This window comes from Eurosta solidaginis, chromosome 5, assembly GCF_040869045.1.
Source record: "Eurosta solidaginis isolate ZX-2024a chromosome 5, ASM4086904v1, whole genome shotgun sequence".
Classification (NCBI taxonomy): Eukaryota; Metazoa; Arthropoda; class Insecta; order Diptera; family Tephritidae; genus Eurosta; species Eurosta solidaginis.
This window is the reverse complement of record NC_090323.1, coordinates 204,122,647-204,141,590: the sequence shown is the minus strand read 5'-3', so window position 1 is coordinate 204,141,590 and position 18,944 is coordinate 204,122,647. Positions and strand designations below refer to the sequence as shown.

The 18,944-nt window shown below is 35.0% G+C and overlaps 1 protein-coding gene across 8 annotated transcripts in view; it reads right to left on the bottom strand.

Annotated features, from left to right (window-relative positions):
• The window catches only part of Gug (Grunge), a 142,630-nt gene that overhangs the window by 65,650 nt on the left and 58,036 nt on the right, over positions 1 to 18,944 (bottom strand). Inside the window, exon 2 of one of the 8 annotated variants that reach the window (XR_010953472.1) lies at positions 12,747 to 18,830. The exons of the other annotated variants lie outside the window; for them this stretch is intronic. The gene's annotated coding sequence lies outside the window, so the exon portion shown is untranslated. The remainder of the gene's footprint in view (positions 1 to 12,746; positions 18,831 to 18,944) is intronic. 8 annotated transcript variants of the gene reach the window in all.

The window sequence follows — 18,944 nt, the reverse complement described above, 5'->3', positions numbered from 1 at the left end:
GATCTTCAAAACAGTCCAGACATTAAACAAAATTATTCCAAAGATAATTCCGAACTAGTCCCAAAACACTCTTAATTAGGGCTGGGACTAACCGCATATTCGTATATCCGGATATCCATACGGATATCCGTTGACACGAATAAAATCCGGACGGACAATATAAACAAATGGCACTGTTCTTATTTTCACTTGCTTGTAAAATTGTAGCTTTTTAATTTTTGACGTTAATTTAATAATTTACAAACATATTTTGTAAATAATTTTTCGATGTTTGCTTCGTTCAATTCTGATATGCAGATATTCAACTTTTATATTCCAGTATCCGGACATACGGATATCCGGATTTTGCGTTTACGTATCCGGATAGCCGAAGAGCGGATATCCGGATTTCCTATTTGTGAACCCGGATATCCGGATAGCCGGATTTTTTGCCAAGCTATCCGGTTATTCGAATATCCGGTTTATCCGGATAGTTGAAAAATGCGGACGCAGTTCACAGCCCTACTCATAATATGATCCCAGAAAGATCCAGAAATAATCCGAAACGGGAAAGGATCCCGAAATAGTACTGGAAGTATTGTGACAATAATTCCGAATTGATCCCGGAATAAGTTCCCGAAAGAATCCCGATAACATACAGAAATAGCCCTGAAACGATTCAATTGATCCATAAAATAGTCCCAAAATAATTCAGAACAGTTCCCGGAAAAGGCCCAAATTGATCCTAAGACAGTCTTGAAATGTTTCCAATAAGTACCTGTAATGTACCCTTAAATAGTTCCGGAAATAAACCTCAAATGTTTCCGAAAAGATCCGGAATAAGCTTTGTACATATCCAAAGAAAGAAGTAATTATTTCGAACTCAACCATCTACAAGGTACACACAGTTGATATACCTGGATTCCCCCTAAAGGTGACATATCACAGGTCTGCCACCAGGGTCTTGTAAAATTACGTGTTCTTATAACCCATCACAGGCCAACCACCGTAATCTCTATGAAAAACTCTTTTCATGCCTAAATAATATATTGTTTGTAGTGGATGGCAATATCTATGGTACCTATGAGCATATGGACGGCAGTTTCAGTTCACTGTCCTTCATGTACGCATGTTGTGGTAGACACTTTGGGTCCAGTTGGGACCAATGTTATGGTGATATAGATTAGGTTAGGTTAAGAGGGCGTGCGTGGGTGATACCCACACTTCCACTCGGAGACATTTTTGTCCATTGTGAGTGCCCTCAGTAAGTACAGGGTGGCGGCAAATTCATTTAGTCCAATTAACTCCTAGCGGTCCTCAAAGAACCACTTGCTTTCCCTGATGAACCCAAGAAGAAGCGAGACGTCCACCTTTCCAACCTCTGTCAGGCTGTCGAAGAAGCGTGAGCCCAGAAATCTGAGCCTTCTTTGAAGCGCCGGGCATCGGCAGAGAAAGTGGTAGATCAACTCATCTTCCTCCTCATCCTGACAGCTGCTGCAAAGGGAGCTTGTTGGTATTCGCCACCGTCGGAGAATTGGTGCGATAGCACAATGACCTGTGATGCCACCCGTAAGTACCCTCACCACAGATTTGTTCAGTTTGAGAAGGAAGATGGTGACCTTCCTATCCAAGCATGGCCATAAGGACCTTGAGATTTCGCATTCAACCCTATTGGCCCATAGCAAGTCTGTTGGCCTGTTCTCATATTCGTCGATTCTCCCTAGGAGACAACTCAGCGGCGGTCGGACGGAGCTGTCCACCTCACTTATGTCTATGTCGGAACCTTTCCTAGCCATTTCATTCGCGAGTTCATTCCCATCAATGCCGCTGTCCAGGGCCCAGCAAAGGGAGACATTGAGATGACTTATAGAAGCCAGAGAGGCTCTACACCTACACACGATGTTCGATTTTATCATGTTGGACTCTAATGCCCTTAAGGCGGCTTGGAGCAGCTTGCCGCTCTGTCTATGGATTCCTCGGCTTGGAATACACTGCATGCGTCAGGAAGTAGGAATGATTGGCTTAGCTGTAGATGTGTCGAGTACATCCCAGATCCAGTTCCCTTTTCCATTTTCGAGTCGTCGGCGTATATTGTGATGCCCCTTCCGTTGTCTAAGCCTACTTCCCGTGTTATGGTGATATCTAAAGAGAACTTTTAGCATGAAGGAAGTAGATATAGATTATGGCTCCAAGAGGAAATACATTTTTTGTTGGCTACCGGAGTGGATTTGTTTTGGACTTTTAGGGCTTGTCCGACACTCATTAAGCTTTCTGTGCAGGGTATGATTAAATTGAGGTTTAGTAAGAAGTGAAAAAGTGAAATGTTTCTGGATAACATACGTTCTAAATTTTTTGTCGCTGTTGTTGTTATTTCTGTGCTTGTTATTTCTATCGAAGTGAACCAAACGGGCGGTATCTTCCCCTTTTTCGTAAATATGTTAGGTTGGGTTGAACTGGCCGGTAAATAAAGAACTCACATACATTGAAAGTGTCCATAAAATAACCGGAATTTGTTTGACAACCGAACGGAAAACCCCAATTAGGAATCAGGACTTATGTTATGGAATAACTCCGTTTTCTTGGCAAATACTAGAAGTTCTCTAGGACCTAGTTTAATTGCTGTCTCGTGATCTGGCAACTCTGCCGTCCCTAGTAATGCGAGCCTTGACCTCGCGAGCGCAGGGCACGAACACAGAACGTTCTCAACCTTTTTTTCCTGCAGCTCGCACTTCCTACATCAGCTGTTAGTGATGAGGTCTTACTTATAAGCATATAGCGCCAACAGGCAGTGTCTAGTTAGTAGGCCCATTACAAGTCTTAGGTCTTCTCTCTTTAGAGATATGAGCACGTTTGTGAGTCTTACGTCGTAGAATTTGCACATTTTCTGCTTTTTTGCTTCTGTCCACGTCTTTCCTGCTTGATGGATCATATGCAACACCTGTCGCCTTTCGGGATTTTTATCGTCGATTCGTTGAGTGCTGCTCCCTCCGCTTTGGGTAAATATAGCTCTGTCCAGTTGTTTCGTACATTTCTTTAAGCTGAATTGTTTGCTGGGAGGAGATTGTGAAATGTGACGCTACATTATTTCGTTCTTGTGAAGAAGTCGAAATAGTCCTATCCTCACAAAGTAAAGCATTATTGGAAACTTAAAATTTTCTAAATGCATACACTTAGGTAGGTGACCTCTTTTGGGGATCTCAACACAGAATAAATTAAATAAAAAGAATCTTATCGAAAATCGACACGGGTTACAACCCACCAAACGAAGAAATAAATATTTGTAAAAAAAAAAAATTATCAGATATTTAACACTCATTCAAATGAATAGCGAAATTCCCGATACGCAAGTTCGGCATAATCTTTCTTCTATGAAAATATACAGCAAAACAATGAAAGAAATACATAAAATAAAGCAATTTATTTATTTAAAGATAAAATTCAAACTGACAGTTATTCATCAAAGACACAGGTAGTCAGGAACATTAGCACAGTTCTATGAAAATAAAAGAAATGTATATACATACGTTTGTACATTTGCGTGTATAGTTGATATTCCAACAAACGGTGATCGACTGCTGTTTGTATTTCCCTCCTCACAGCTACTTCAATTGCTCCAACGATAAGCGTAAGAAATTTAGTACAAAGGCCAGCACTAATTACCACAAAAGACCTTATCCTAAATGAATATCTTTTGTAGATATCAGTTAATCCCAAACAATACTCTTTTCAAAGAATTTAAAAGTAGGTAGATAGCACATAAACGCTTTTACAGAGATACAAATTCTAATAAATGTATACAGTTTTCGACAAAGTAATAAGACCATGACATACATAAGTACATATATTATATAATATAAAAAAAAATAAAAACTGCCCTTAAAAAAACGCGAGTACTCCATAAATAGTGTAAGGAATACTCCTTTAGGAGTATGGGAGTGTTCCAAAACTAATCTGTATGCATACAAAAAATGTGCTCCAATTAACGTTGCGATGTCCTAGGAGAGGAGTAGGTGATCCCACTCTCGCTTTGTTTGTGAGTATTCCATAGAGTACATACGTGAGAGTACTTTCCAAAGTACTTTCACTGTAGTGCTCCATGGAGAACCCACAGAGGATCATATACCAAAGTACTAAAGAGGAATTGTGTCGGAAAGAATTATCGGAGTGAATTTAATTTAAAATGAAAGTAAATGAAGAGGGGCAATACAACTTTTATATTTTATACTACGAATATTCTTATGTTATTTAGCATTTGCGTGAATAAAGAAACTAATATTTCTCTATTATATAGTATGTGTACATAAAACCAGTGCGCGGTTGCATTTTATCAGAGTTGCCATAGTAAAATTTTATTATCAGTTATTTGTATGCAATATTTTACTTTTGGCAACTCTGTTCGATCGTCATTGTGTCGTGATCACGGTCGTTAAAAACGAGCAATGATCGGCTGATGGTGGTCCGCATACGCATTGCAAAGGAGTATTGTTAGAGTACTCCAACATGAAGAAAATGGAACACGTAATCCAACAATTTTTGCAGGGTGTTTCTTTAAACCAAGGAAATGTTCTTCAAAACAAGATATATGTACATAACTCATGAAACAAGAAAACAAGGTAGTTGCACTTTTAACGTATTTGACATAAATTGTGTTAGGTGTCAAAGACACAAATTGTCAAATACTTAACAAGCATTGCCACCTCAACAAAATAATGTTTTGGGTATATTTAGTTTTGCATGGGGTATTTTTATTCGAAAGTCAACATTTACAGAGCTATTAACACATACGTTAACTGATTTAAATACAACAAAAATGTTGCATCCAAACAGTAAAACCTACACTGTATACTCATTCAAGGAGAGTAGTGCTTGGAAAACTCTGACAGCTTAAGTCGAAAAACAATCTGCAAACCATTGCTATGTAGTTTGTTTGTCCCCCTCCAAAATGTCGGTTATTGTGACTACTTCCTTTCTTTGCTTATTTGGAGTACCGATATATGCGGAGTGCCTTTCAATACCGTGTCGGTATATTAGGGTTTGATTAAGCAATAGTTTTGAGGCGCCCGCACCGCACATGGAATTCATGCCCTGCCTGTGGAAGTTTGCAAAAACTACTTTTCTTCAGATCCACAAGTTTTGATAGACATCTGCCATCAGTAATCTGGTAACCTTGCCGTGCGCGGACGTGTTTTTGATCGCTCTTCGAATTGTTATTCTTTTTACTTTGTAAACAAGTTTTATCATTTATAAATATTTATTCATATAATAGAAAACAGTTTATAAGTTTAATTTGGTATTAAATCTTTACACAGTGCAATATACATAGTGGCTTTTTGTGCAATTTAAACATTCAGTCTGTGTGTTCATATATCATAGATTTTCACAAAAATTTGTGATAACTGCATACCTTTTTGTTGGTAGCTGCTATTAGCAAGTCATTGTGTGCCCTTTTTGCTTTGTGTTGTGTTTGCTGCGATTTGCATCCAGTGCTCCAAAATAACTCTCGCCCATAATTTTTGAACAGCTGTTCAATTTATCCTATACTCATAGTTTCTTTTGCCTATTTTTCTTTTGGGTTTATTTAACTTTGCAATTATGTTGGATTGCTGTGTCAAGAAGTGCACCAATCAAAAGAAAATTTCCCGTGGTGATACTTATGTTTGTTGTTGGCTCTGTGATAATATGGCTCATGTTATCTGTGCCGGTTTCTCTCACATAGGTGGTCGGGTGGTTGACCTAATATCCAGCAAAATTAGACTGAACTGGACATGTCATGATTGTCGTTCCGTAGAAAATGACATGCGAGCTTTTATGAGGCAAACTCAGAAAGAGTTCAACAACATTTTTATTGGGTTTCGTGACCTTAACGAAAGATTCAAAACGATGGAGGCTCACTTTAAAAAATTGAAAGTGATATCTGAATCCCCAAAACGTAAGAAATGTATGCCCAACAATAACTCCAACTTGTCTTCGAGTCAGGGGCAAAGCTGTCCTCCTACGAATGTCCCTTCAACCGCGTTGACTGATACGAACAGGCTTACCAAAGACGTTATGAACAATGCAGCTCAGGAATCTCCACAAGAATCTCCACAAGGTTGTGTCGAGACTTCCAGTGAGACGATCTCTGGCAAATTAAACGATGCACGAACTAATAGTGGTACCTTTGCGGCTGTTTGTTCTACGTCACCAATGTTGATTTCGCTGGACTCCCCAATTCATCCTACACCTCCACCGGTATCTTTAGCTCCAACAATAACAGTTACCGATACTGGGGTTGTTGCTAACGATACAAGTGTACCTGAAAAAAATAGTACGGGCTCGATAACCAACGCTATAACGGCCGCACCTTCCCAGCTCTCTGGTGCGCTATCCGCTACTCCTTTGCAGGTGACTGCCGTGCCACCTCGTAGGGCTGTATTTGTGTCCCGATTACACGCCTCGCTTACCGAAAATGACATTGCTCATTACGTTTGCTCTAAACTTGGTGTTGCACCCACTAGTAACATCAATGTGTATAAATTTAACTTTAAATATGAGAGAGACATCTCCTCATTTAAAATATCCCTTTCAGATGAATATTTCGATAAGGTACTTGATTCCTCTTTTTGGCCCAAGCATACTGTGGTTCACTTGTTCACGAGAAAGCCGAGGGCCGAACCTGTTTTATTACAGCCAAAAAACGGTATGACGAACACAGTAATAACGACACAAAAGTAATTGCTGATCTGTCCCGTCTTCTCATTAATTACCAAAATGTTCGTGGTTTACGATCAAAACTTGTTCCATTCTTCCTTAATTCTTTCAACTTTTCTGCAGAAGTTGTAGCTTTTACGGAGACCTGGCTAAAGCCTGATAATTACAATTCTGAGGTTTTTTTTCAAATAAATATGCTGTTTATCGGCGTGATCGCATCTCTAGAGCGGGAGGTGTCCTTATTGCTGTTGAATCTAACCTATCGTCTGAGTTGATTTCGCTGGACAATATCTTTCATATCGAATTCATAGCAGTTAGGCTTTCATTCGGTAGCTATAGCGTAATTTTTTGCTGTTCGTATATACCACCTCGTTCGGATATGGATGTTTATGCTAGTCATAGCTCGGCCATCTGTGATTTGCATTCGCAGTTGGGAGATAACGATCGACTTGTTGTTGTTGGTGACTTTAACTTGCCAACAGTTAGTTGGGTTAATATAAGTGATTCAAACTTTTTAACTCCCACTGCTCAACATGAGTTTCTCAATTGCTTGTTAGACTCATCTCTTTTACAGATTAACAATGTTCCAAATAGTGGAAATAAAATGCTGGATTTAGTATTTGTGGATGGCTCGGTGGGTACTGCCCTTACGCGAATACCACCTTTATCCCTTCCAGAAGACCCTCTTCACCCTACGCTAGAGATATCACTTGATATCAGCCTACCCCGTAGGATTCAAGTACAGTCTCGTCCCCGATCTAGATGCTTCTACAAAGCGAATTTCATTATGCTCAATGATCTGTTGGCTTCCCATGATTGGTCGGATCTCTATGCTTGCACTGATGTCGATTCGGCTATCTCTATATTTTACAGTACGCTTGATGGCTTCTTTGATACCTGCATTCCTACTCGCTATACCCTATGTTCGAATAAGCCCCCTTGGTTTTCAAGGCAACTTATCAGACTTAGTAACATTAAATCTAGGCTTTATAAGAGGTTAAAGAAATCTGGAGCATCTGCAGACCTCTCTAAATATCTAATAGCTCGTTATAAATTTCACCGTCTTAATCAGCTTTGTTATAAAAATTACTTGAGTTGTTGTAAAGCCCAATTTTTTAGAAATCCAAAAAAGTTTTACAGTTTCGTAAATTCAAAGCGGAAAACTTCTGGGTATCCTTCCTCATTAACCTTTGGAGGTAAAAAAGCTTGCACTGATGACGACGCTGCTGAACTATTTTCTGAGTTCTTTAAGTCCACGTATTCATCCAGTGGTTTTCATTCCGGTCAATATCCCTATCACTTAGATAGCTCAAACTACATTAGGAATCCTGCTATTGATGGTAATATTGTTCTTCAGAGTCTTCAATCTTTGAAGCCCACCTTTTCTCCGGGACCGGACGGTGTTCCTAGTTGCGTGCTTAGGTACTGCGCCGAAAACATGTATGAGCCTATTTTAAAATTATTTGAGCTATCTCTGGGATCTGCGTCATTCCCGGCACTTTGGAAACAGTCTTTTATTATACCCCTGCATAAAAAAGGTAGTAGGTCAAAAGTTGAAAACTACAGGGGTATTGCTAAACTTTCAGTCATTCCTAAAGTCTTTGAACATATTGTCACCAGTCAACTGCAATATCAGTGTTCTAGTCTTTTATCTGCATGCCAACACGGTTTTATTCGTCAAAGGTCAACCACTACAAATTTGCTTGTATTCACCTCTATAGTTATGGAAGGATTTTTAGCGAACAAGCAAACGGATGTCATCTACACGGACTTCAGCACAGCATTTGATACCGTCAACCATGAGTTGCTTATTCATAAGCTTGATTTACTGGGCTTTCCGTTTCACCTATTAATGTGGCTGAAAAGCTATCTTTCTAACCGGACCCAAAAAGTCCTGTTCAAGTGCAATCTGTCGGAATCGTTCGGAGTTTCCTCCGGCGTACCCCAGGGACGTCATCTAGGCCCTTTGCTCTTTGCCCTTTTCATTAATGACTTGCCACAGACAATATTATATTCCCATACTATAATGTATGCGGATGATGTAAAACTTTGCTACACTTACTGTCCTACCGATTTGAGTTCCTTAGATCTTCTTCAGGCCGACTTGGATTCGTTCCAATGTTGGTACACAACAAATTTACTAGCTTTAAACTGCTCTAAATGTAAGCATATGACATTTCACCGAGTGAAGCCAGCATTGAAATCTTATGTAATAGATGGTACGCCTTTGGAGCGTATATCTATTGCAAATGATCTAGGTGTCCTTTTTGATCCGAAATTGAATTTTAACATGCATATTTCATCTATAGCCAACAAAGCTTTGGGTTTACTTGGATTTGTTAAAAGATGGGCTAAAGAGTTCGATGATCCGTACCTCACTAAGGTTCTGTACACATCGCTGGTTCGTCCAATACTCGAGTATTGCTCATGCGTTTGGTCCCCTGTTTCTCAAAAGCATATAAAGCGTCTTGAGTCAGTTCAAAAGCAATTTTTGATATTTGCATTGCGCGGCCTTAATTGGGACTCAAGTCTCCACCTTCCTCCATACAGAAGTAGACTTCTTCTTATTAACTTACCCACTCTGGAAAATCGGAGAATATTACTGGGGGTATTGTTCATCCATAAGCTCATTATTGGAGAAATTGATTCCGCGGACCTCCTCAGCCGCTTGTTTTTTGCGGTTCCCCCTAGAGTATCCAGACACTACGTTCCTTTCTATTTACCCCTTTGTCGACGAAACTTTGCTAAAAATAATCCTCTTCTTATCTGGTGCGCGCACTACAATGACTTGTATAGCTGCATCAGTCTTGAATGTACTTTTGCCACTATACGTAATGCAATACTTGCCTATCTAATTTAAGAGATACAAGCTAATTTAATTTGCCGGCATTTTATTCCTTCGATAAAAAACGGGAACTATTTCGCTTAAGGATGGAGGAACATTTATCAACATGTATAATTAAGAAGGAACAAGACAGTACTGTGTTGATTGGAATCTGGTGCATTCCAACAACGTAAAAAACATGCTTTTTCATGAGTCACTGACCGGAATCGTATGCATTCCGACAGTATAATCTTATGGGTCAGGCATCGAGCTGATTGGAATCCGGTGCATTCCAACAACACAGGTCATGTTACTTTTTTATGCCTTGTGATGGCGCATCCTCATTACACTACTCTTAGCACTGCCGGATTCCCATGACATGCTGATTGGAATCTTGTTGCATTCCAACAGGGAGATTGGAATCCACTGCATTCCGATATCATGCTGAGCGGAATCTGATGCATTCCGCCAGTATAAGATTTCGGCATAAGATCTTATTTCTACTCATATTTCTCATTATTATTATATGTTGAAATTAAATAGTAATGTTCATTAATATTTCTTTGTTTGTAATATAACATTGTTGAAATCTCGATATATCTTAAATTTTATCTTTTGAGTTGTATATTTATATATCTTTTATATTATGCAGTCGACCATAGTTTGTCGTCGACTTTAAATAATAAATAAATAAATAAATAAATAAAATAAATAAAGGAATTCCTGTTATCTATTAGTACCACAGTCAGGAAATGCAACGTCGCACTGTACACAAGAACAACCGAAATCACAGTGTTTTGCTTATTTTAGAATCTCAGAGGCATCGCCCTTTGCTGCGACGAGGTCACCGTTGATTCGCAAGGCGAATACACGCGTTTAAGCCACTCCAACACATAGTAGGAGAAGCCTTCACACCAATGACAAGCTGCCTCTCCTATCAAAGGCTCATGCGTGTCAAGTTCGGAATTCAGTAGATGTATGTTTTGGGGTCGGTTTTAGTTTCAATACTTGCCCGGAACAGCTTGTTAAACGTCAGAAAATATGCCAACAAATTTATCGTGTAGGGAGGCTCTAGATCTTACGTAGTAACTTGCACAGTGCTTTAAACAATCACTACATAAGTATTTTGTATGTATGTTTTCCGCTTCGTATCATATAAGAAAACGGCAAGTATAATTACAATAGCATAAATATAGTTTAATTCTTGAATTTAGTTTTGCAGTATTTATTTTTTTTTTATTTTTTTTTTATTTGTTTTTTTTTAATTTTTTATCTCTTTTGTTTTACTTTTTATTTATTATTTCTTAAAAAATTGAAGTTCCAAAATTAATTTTTTTTTTGTTTTTTTAATTTAATATGATACTTTTTAATCTTTTCCTTCAAATTGTATTGTTTCAACAATCCACTTGTCGTCGGAATCGGATTAGAAACTAATAAATATTTCTGCAATGAATTCAAAAAACTTTGGCTTGGTTATTGGATTATATTTATTTTTCTTTCATTACATCCTTGTTTATTTTTTAATTTTGTAACCAACATTTTATTAAACGTATGGGAAGATGTTTTTTCTTTACTTTGTTTAATGTTTTATTTTTTACGTTTTGTATTTCCTACACGTTATTTTCTTCACATTTTATTATTTATTTTTTTTTTGTTTTACTTTTCTACATTATAGAAAAAAAAATTAATAATAAAATAAAATAAAATTAAAAAAAAAAAATAATAATAAAATAAAATAAAATTAAAAAAATAAGAATAAAAAACCTGAAAATTAAAAAGACTAAAAAACAAAAAAGTTTATAAAAAACATAAAAGAAATAAAATAGATTAAAAATGTAAAGAAATACAAAAATTCAAAGACAAAAAGTAAGAAAATATTGTGACAAGCATGAGTGACACTAAGTGATACTCACATCCCTAGTCTGATGCTAAGTAAATAAAGCCACAACAACAATGAAGCAAGCTGCTACACTAGTATGTACGTAATACAAAATCATTATGTCTACACATATGTACGTACATGCAGCAGAGAAGAGATGCACAAACACATGCTGATGTCTTATCTGAGATGCTCCTAAAAGTATGCAATTGTAATTGTGGAAGTGTCGCTCACAAATACACGCATATGAGAAGCTATATAGGTGCATCTGTAGTTATAATTATATGGCGGTAACTAAGTAAATTCTGGAAGCGCCTAGAAGATGCCACAAGGAAATCACAGAGTATAAAAGATCCAGCGGTAGAGGCGCTAGAAGCAGTTTCAGTTAAGCACGCTATCTGTCGGGCAATAGATCAGTTTCATTTGAGCTATCAATCAGTTTCGATTAAGCACGCTATCTGTCGGGCAATAGCAGATTTATTTATTGTGAAGTACTTTAATAAAGGCCATTTTGCATTATAGAGTTATTTATTGTGAAGTACTTTAATAAAGGTCATTTTTCCATTATTCAATATTGGAGTTATTTATTCACCAGTTTAGTGATTCGAACTTAGCAGAAGAGTGCAAATAAGAGGGAAATTGCAAGTAAATTCGTTACAATATATATTTAAATATGGGTTATAATTTTTATTTATGAATTTATTTTTTTGTTTTTTTTTTTTTTTTTTTGAAATCGGGACAATGAACATATACATAGCTTAATAGTAGTTAATCCATATAATAAACCAGTGGACAAAAACCTAAACCGTGTTGATTTGTAGTTTTTTTTTTTTTTGAGGTTTTTCTTCACAGAGCGAAGTTACACTTTTCTATTTTGGAAAAAATTGACTAGTCTCAAGAAAAAAATTATTGAAAATCAACAGCATGCAAAACTTCACCGTGGGGCAACTCCGCCCATACCGTTATAGATTATTTACATATATTATTTATTATCTATATTTGAATAAAAAAATTAATTCTTAAAGAAAAAAATTAACCGTCCAGCCATTTATTCCGCTTCTAGCTTTATGCTAACAACTGTACTGCATATTTTCTTTAAGCATTTATACGCACGAACAAATATTCAGTGCGCCTAAATGAACGGAAACCGATTCCGACACATTTAAACTTAAATTAATTACTCGAACAACAAACAAAAAAGTTGTTTGTGTGAATTACTGTTTGAAAATGAATAGCAACAAAACACACATTTAATAAATCCCTCAAGTGTTTTCCACTATTAAGCACAAGAGCACCCATACAAATATAGCGAATATTATATGTAGATTGCCCAGCTAACTGTATGGTAGGTAGCTTGATGAATTGTCGACTCACCTAATAACCGACGAACTGGCGGGCAAACCAAGCTAACCGCCCAATCCACTTAATAAACCACCTTCGTAGCTAAATTTGCTTTTGTTGCTTGGTGAAACCATAAAATTCATGCAATGGACTCCGTGAGCAAACGACGACGTCTATGTCGCGAATGACAGCTGTTGGAGAGATCGCATGAGAACAGCGAGTTTTTTTCTTTTTTAAACAATACGGCTGACACGACCATCCATCCATACAAACATATTTTGACTACCTATCGAGCTGCCTGCTGCTTTTGCTGTTAGCTCGATATTGTCGTTATTTGTCTGACTACCGCCTGCTGGTTACTATTTGGTCTGGTCTGGTCGGCGAGTCTTCGGCTGCTTAAAGCAGGGAAATTGAATGGCAAGAGCTGTAGCAGTTTGCTGGCAACAATGGCTTACTAGTGTTGTATGATTGTTGTTGTTTTTAGGATTTTATTCACATTAACGCCCAATACGTGTATGGAAACGAAAATTTCTTTGCATTCAACGCCAATAATACTTTAAACGAAGCATTCGATTATTGTTATTATACAAATTAACAAGTAATTTGTAAAGCATTAGCAGAGATAAAAAAAAAACGCCGCACATAACAACGACACCAACAACACTAACAAAAATAAAAACATGACGCCAACAATTTGTGAGATAAAAAAGAAAAACTCCCAACGAGTCAATCAAATAAGTTGTGCGAGTAACCCACAATGCAAAAAGTTGATTAAATACTTATATTTTATTTTTCCGAACTCTATGGTTTTAAGCCATCTTTATTATTGTCTTAAAAGCTCTTAGTTATTTTTTTATTAAAAAATGTTTTTAATATTTTTCCAACATTTAAAAACATGTCATCTCTTTATACTCAGCGTGCTTTGCACACAGAGTATATTAACTTCAATTGGAAAGCGGTTGGTTGTACAGGTATAAAGAAATCGAGATAGATATAGACTTCCATATATCAAAATCATGAGTATCGGAAAAAAATTTGATTGAGCCATGTCCGTCCGTCCGTCTGTCCATTATCACGATAACTTGAGTAAATATTGAGACATCTTCACCAAATTTGGTACACGAGCGTATCTGGACCCAGAATAGATTGCTATTGAAAATTAGCGAAATCGGATGATAACCCCGCCCACTTTTTATATATATAACATTTCGGAAAACTCAAAAAACCTGATTATTTAGTAAATAATAGAGCTAGAATGTTGAAATTTGACGTGTGGACTGATATTGAGACTCTTGATACAAATGTTAAAACAACTTTTAAAATGGGCGTGACGCCGCCCACTTGTGATAAAATCAATTTTACAAATATTATTAATCATAAATCAAAAATCGTTAAACCTATCGTAACAAAATTCGGCAGAGAGGTTGCCTTTACTATAAGGAATGCTTTGAAGAAGAATTAACGAAATCAGTTAAGGACCAGGCCCACTTTTATATAAAAGATTTTTAAAAGGGTCATGGACTAATAAAATAAGCTATATATTTGCAAAAAAGTGCTTTATATCAATGGTATTTCATTTCCCAAGTGGATTTATAACAATAAATAGGAAAACTTCAAATTTAAAAAAAATGGGCGTGGCACCGCCCCTTTTATGTCTAAGCAATTTTCTATGTTTCGGGAGCCATAACTCGAAGAAAAATTAAGGGATCGTAATAAAATGTGGTACACAAATTTTCCCTATAGCAGGAAATATTTCTAGAAAAAATGGACGAGATCGGTTAAAGAACACGCACACTTTTATATAAAAGATTTTTAAAAGGGTCGTAGACGAAAACAATAAGCTATATCTTAGCGAAAAAGAGCTTTATATCAATATAATTTTATTTTCTAAATTGAATTATAGCATTAAATTGGAAAACACAAAAATTTTTGAAAATGGGTGTGGCACCGCCCCTTTTATGACTAAGCAATTTTCTATGTTTCGGGAGCCATAACTCGACGAAAAAATTAACATATCGTAATGAAATTATGTACATATATTTTCCTTATAGCAGAAAATATGTCCGGTAAAAATAGATGGGATCGGTTAAAGACCAAGGCAACTTAGATATAAAACAAGTTTAAAAGGGTCGTAGGCTAGAATAATAAGCTATAACTTAGCAAAAAGAAAGACCACGTCCACTTTTTCTAAGGGTCTAACCTTAATAGAGTTTACAATAGCTCTATGGTATTTAACTACATTTGACTGATATTCTACCAACAACAGCGTTTCAAGTGCACAGCTGGGTATGTAACGTTCGGTTTCACCCGAACTTAGACTTTCTTACTTGTTTTTTACTAATTTTTTATGCTTTTTTTAGTATTTTTTTTTTTACTAATTTTATAATTTTTTTTACTGATTTTTCAGTTTTTTACAATTTTTTTTCGAATTTTGGTAAAAACTAATTTTTAAATTATTCGTGTACTAGTTTTGTTTTTTGATTTTACTTTTTTTGTATTATTTCACAAAATGTGTTTCCTTTGATTGCATTTCTTTATTTTTAATTTTTTTTATCTATACTATTTTATTTAGAAGTGGCTTTTCGTCCGGAGAAGAAAAGATTGGTTTATGATCCAGAATGAAGTATAATTAAGAAAAACCCAACTTATTTTATGTCTTACCTATTTTATTTAAAAAAAAAAAATAAATGTAAGGCGCGATAACCTCCGAAGAGATCTAAGGCCGAGCTTCTCTTCCAATTTGCGTCGTGCTCCTCTTGATTTTCCCTACAAATTGGTCGGACGGGACCTACATGCTTTATGCCGACTCCGAACGGCATCTGCAAGGCAGATGAGTTTTCACTGAGAGCTTTTCATGGCAGAAATACACCCGGAGCGCTTGCCAAACACTGCCGAGGGGCGACCCCGCTTAGAAAAATTGTCTTCTAATTGAAAAACCTTATTTCTAAAATTTTGATGTTGCTTTGCCCGGGAGTTGAACCCAGGGCATACGGTGTGATAGGCGGAGCACGCTACCATCACACCACGGTGGCCGCCATTATTTTATTTTTTGCCTTGTTTAATTTTCCGTTTTATTTTCTTTATTTTAAAATTTTTTATCTTTTTTTTTTGTTGTATTTTAATTTTTTTTATTATTTTTATTTTTTATTTATTATTTATTATTTTTATTTATTTTTTTATTTATTATGTTTTTTTTTATTTTTTTTGAAATTTCGAAATTATTGGTACCTTTGGGCTTCTCAATTCAATACCTACCGAACTGTATACTCGGTTTATAATAGCATAATTAAGAAATCCAGCAAGAAAATGGATAGCAAATATTTTTTATTTTTTGTTTTCTTCTTATTTAATTATTTTTTTTTTTATTAATTAATTTTTATTTATTTAGCTATTTTTATTTATTTATGTAATTATATTTTTATTTATTGAATTATAATTTTTTTATTATTTATTTAATTTTTTTTTCTGAATTAATCGGCACACAGTCTGCCTAATGGAAGGCCTGCGAAATAAGGAGAATATAATTTCTAATAAAAATAACAACAAAAACATTTGATCTTTGGAAGGGTCGAAATAGCTATATTATCAACCAGTATTTTTAATTCTTTTCTGTTTTTCCATCATAATACAATACAATAATTTAATAAACAATTTTAGCATGTGCAAAACATTCAAAACTTATGGAATCTTACGAATGTAATAAATCCGGGAAGCTAAATTTTAAAGTTCACATGAGAAACCGGCCCTACGTGATATGAGTTGCTTTATTTTTAAACACTTTGAATCAAAAAAACATAGCTAAATAATTCCCTTTTTGTGGCTCGATGGGTTGGATGATAGCGCAAAAATGCATTGCTGTAGCTGTTGGCATTAATGGTATGGTGCGTATATCGTAATAATAACAGGTTAAACTGACATATTGGGCTAAACATATTAGACATACAACGATTAAAATAACAACTCATATAGAGTACATATTTCAGCTCATAGCCACATGCGCCACACGAGGTGTAAATAATGGAAAAATGTTCATGCATACCAAAGTGCCGAGGAATGAACACACAAGTCAAAATGAATTTGAAAGTGTGAAGTGTGAAGGAAAAACGTATGTGCATACTTCATGAAAGATGTTTACATACATATTTATTGTATAAACACATTTCAATTACCAAGATGTCCATGAGAAACTGTGAAGTATTGAATATACATAACATTAAAGTGTTACAAAGTCGAAAGTGTCAAACGAATTTCAACCCAAAGGACACGGACTAATGGTTTATATAAATTCATAGTTTCCTATTCATAAGTTGTTCGTAATTGAAGTGTTTGCAAAGAAAAGTTTTTGTGCATACTTTGTGCGTTTGCGCATATGAAAAGGTCAAAAGTTCTGAACAGAATATTTACATATTTATTTATATATGTAGCTAATATACAGATCTATACAAATTAGGAGAAGAAAAACTTAGATAGGGGATGTTTGGTCGTTTTCGGAAGATTGAGATTTCCAAACGATGTGTGCCATAGATTTTTTTTTATCTTAAAAGTTAAAAAAGATTAAACTTAAAATTAACTAAAAAAAACTTATTAAACAAAAAGGCTTAAAAATAAAAGAAATTTAGATAATAGATTTGAAAAAAAAATATTTTCAAATAAAAAAATTTTAAATGCCAAAATTAAAAAGTAAAAAATTAAAGATTTTTTTTAGTTTTTTAAAAAAAGGACAAACACTTTAATTTCTTACAAACTTATAAAAAAAAATGTTTATTTCAAACAAGCTTATAAACCTCATTAAATAAGTAGCCTTAAAAAACATAAACATAAATTGCAGAAGTTTTATCTCAAAGAAATATAAAGTTTTCGTACATTTACTCTGCAAAATAACAAAAAACAAATTAATAATTTCATTATTTCAAATTTCGAAAATATTACACTTGGAAACTTAAAAATTCCCAAATTTAGGAAAATAAAAATATGTTTTGAAAATTGCATGTAAAATAGTTTTGACTTAAGAAATTTAGGCCGGGTTTTTCAGTGCGAGTTTAAACTCCAGATAAAATTTACTAGAGTTCAACCCTGCCACTTCGGCCGCTTAAGCTGGGATGAGCAGCAAAATTTTATGTTGCAGAAGAAAGTGGCAAGGTTAAAGTCTAGTAAACTTTAACTGGAGTTTAAACTCGCACTGCAAAAAAGGAATTGAACATTTTAAATAAACCTATATTAGTTACACATTTAAAAAGTGAATATCTAGACTTGAAAAGAAAATGTTAAAAAGTGTTAAGCTCATACTTTAAAAATTTGATTACCTCAAAATAAAATAATTTAGATGAGTTAACCGGGGATTGCCCGTATCGCTTTAAATGTATGAAAACATTTATTTCACGATACGGGCAATCCCTGGTTAACTCATATAAGTAGACAACATTTGGTTAATTCGTTGTAGTTCTATAAATAGAACAAAAAAAACAACAACAAATACCAAGTTTCTCTGAAAACCGCCTTACAAACAGGCATAACTTCAACACATAACTACATACGAATTATGTAATGTGTGGAAGATAATATATGCGAAGAAGGCAAAACAACTTTACAACAACTAAGGCATGACGTAGCTGAATGCGTTTATAACCATTTCAACTATCGTAGGAGTGCGGGTTCAACTCCTACTCCCGGGAGAAAAGGCTTTGAAGAGATTTACAAGGTATAATCGAAACAGATGTCGCCTTGTCCGTCCTGATGTCACGTTGTTTAAATTTTTCCCAAATTATTAAATAAATTATAAAATCATTTAGTTTGTGAAACTTTTAAGTATTGTGTTTAATAAATTAAAAAAGATTCTATTTAAAAAATACAGGTCAAAAAAATAAACAATTTATATGTGGAAATTCAAATAAATTTTGACATTTAAAAATATAAAATTCAAAAGGCTCAATAAAAACTAAATCTCAAATTACGAAAAAACTTAAATGTTTAAAAAAAAAAAAAAAAAAAAAAAAAACTATATTTGAAACTAAAATAATACATTAAGAACAATATAAGATAAAAAATTAATGATGTATGTATATTGGAACCATTTTCCGTCATCCCTTGTCAAATTTGGATATGCATCATTTAGCCACCCTGTCGGAAAACCAACAAAACAAAATAAGTTATAAAAAATTAAATAGTTTTAAAATTAAACAAAAACTAATGCAATTCAAATTATTTAGGACACTTACAAATGTTGGTTATGCC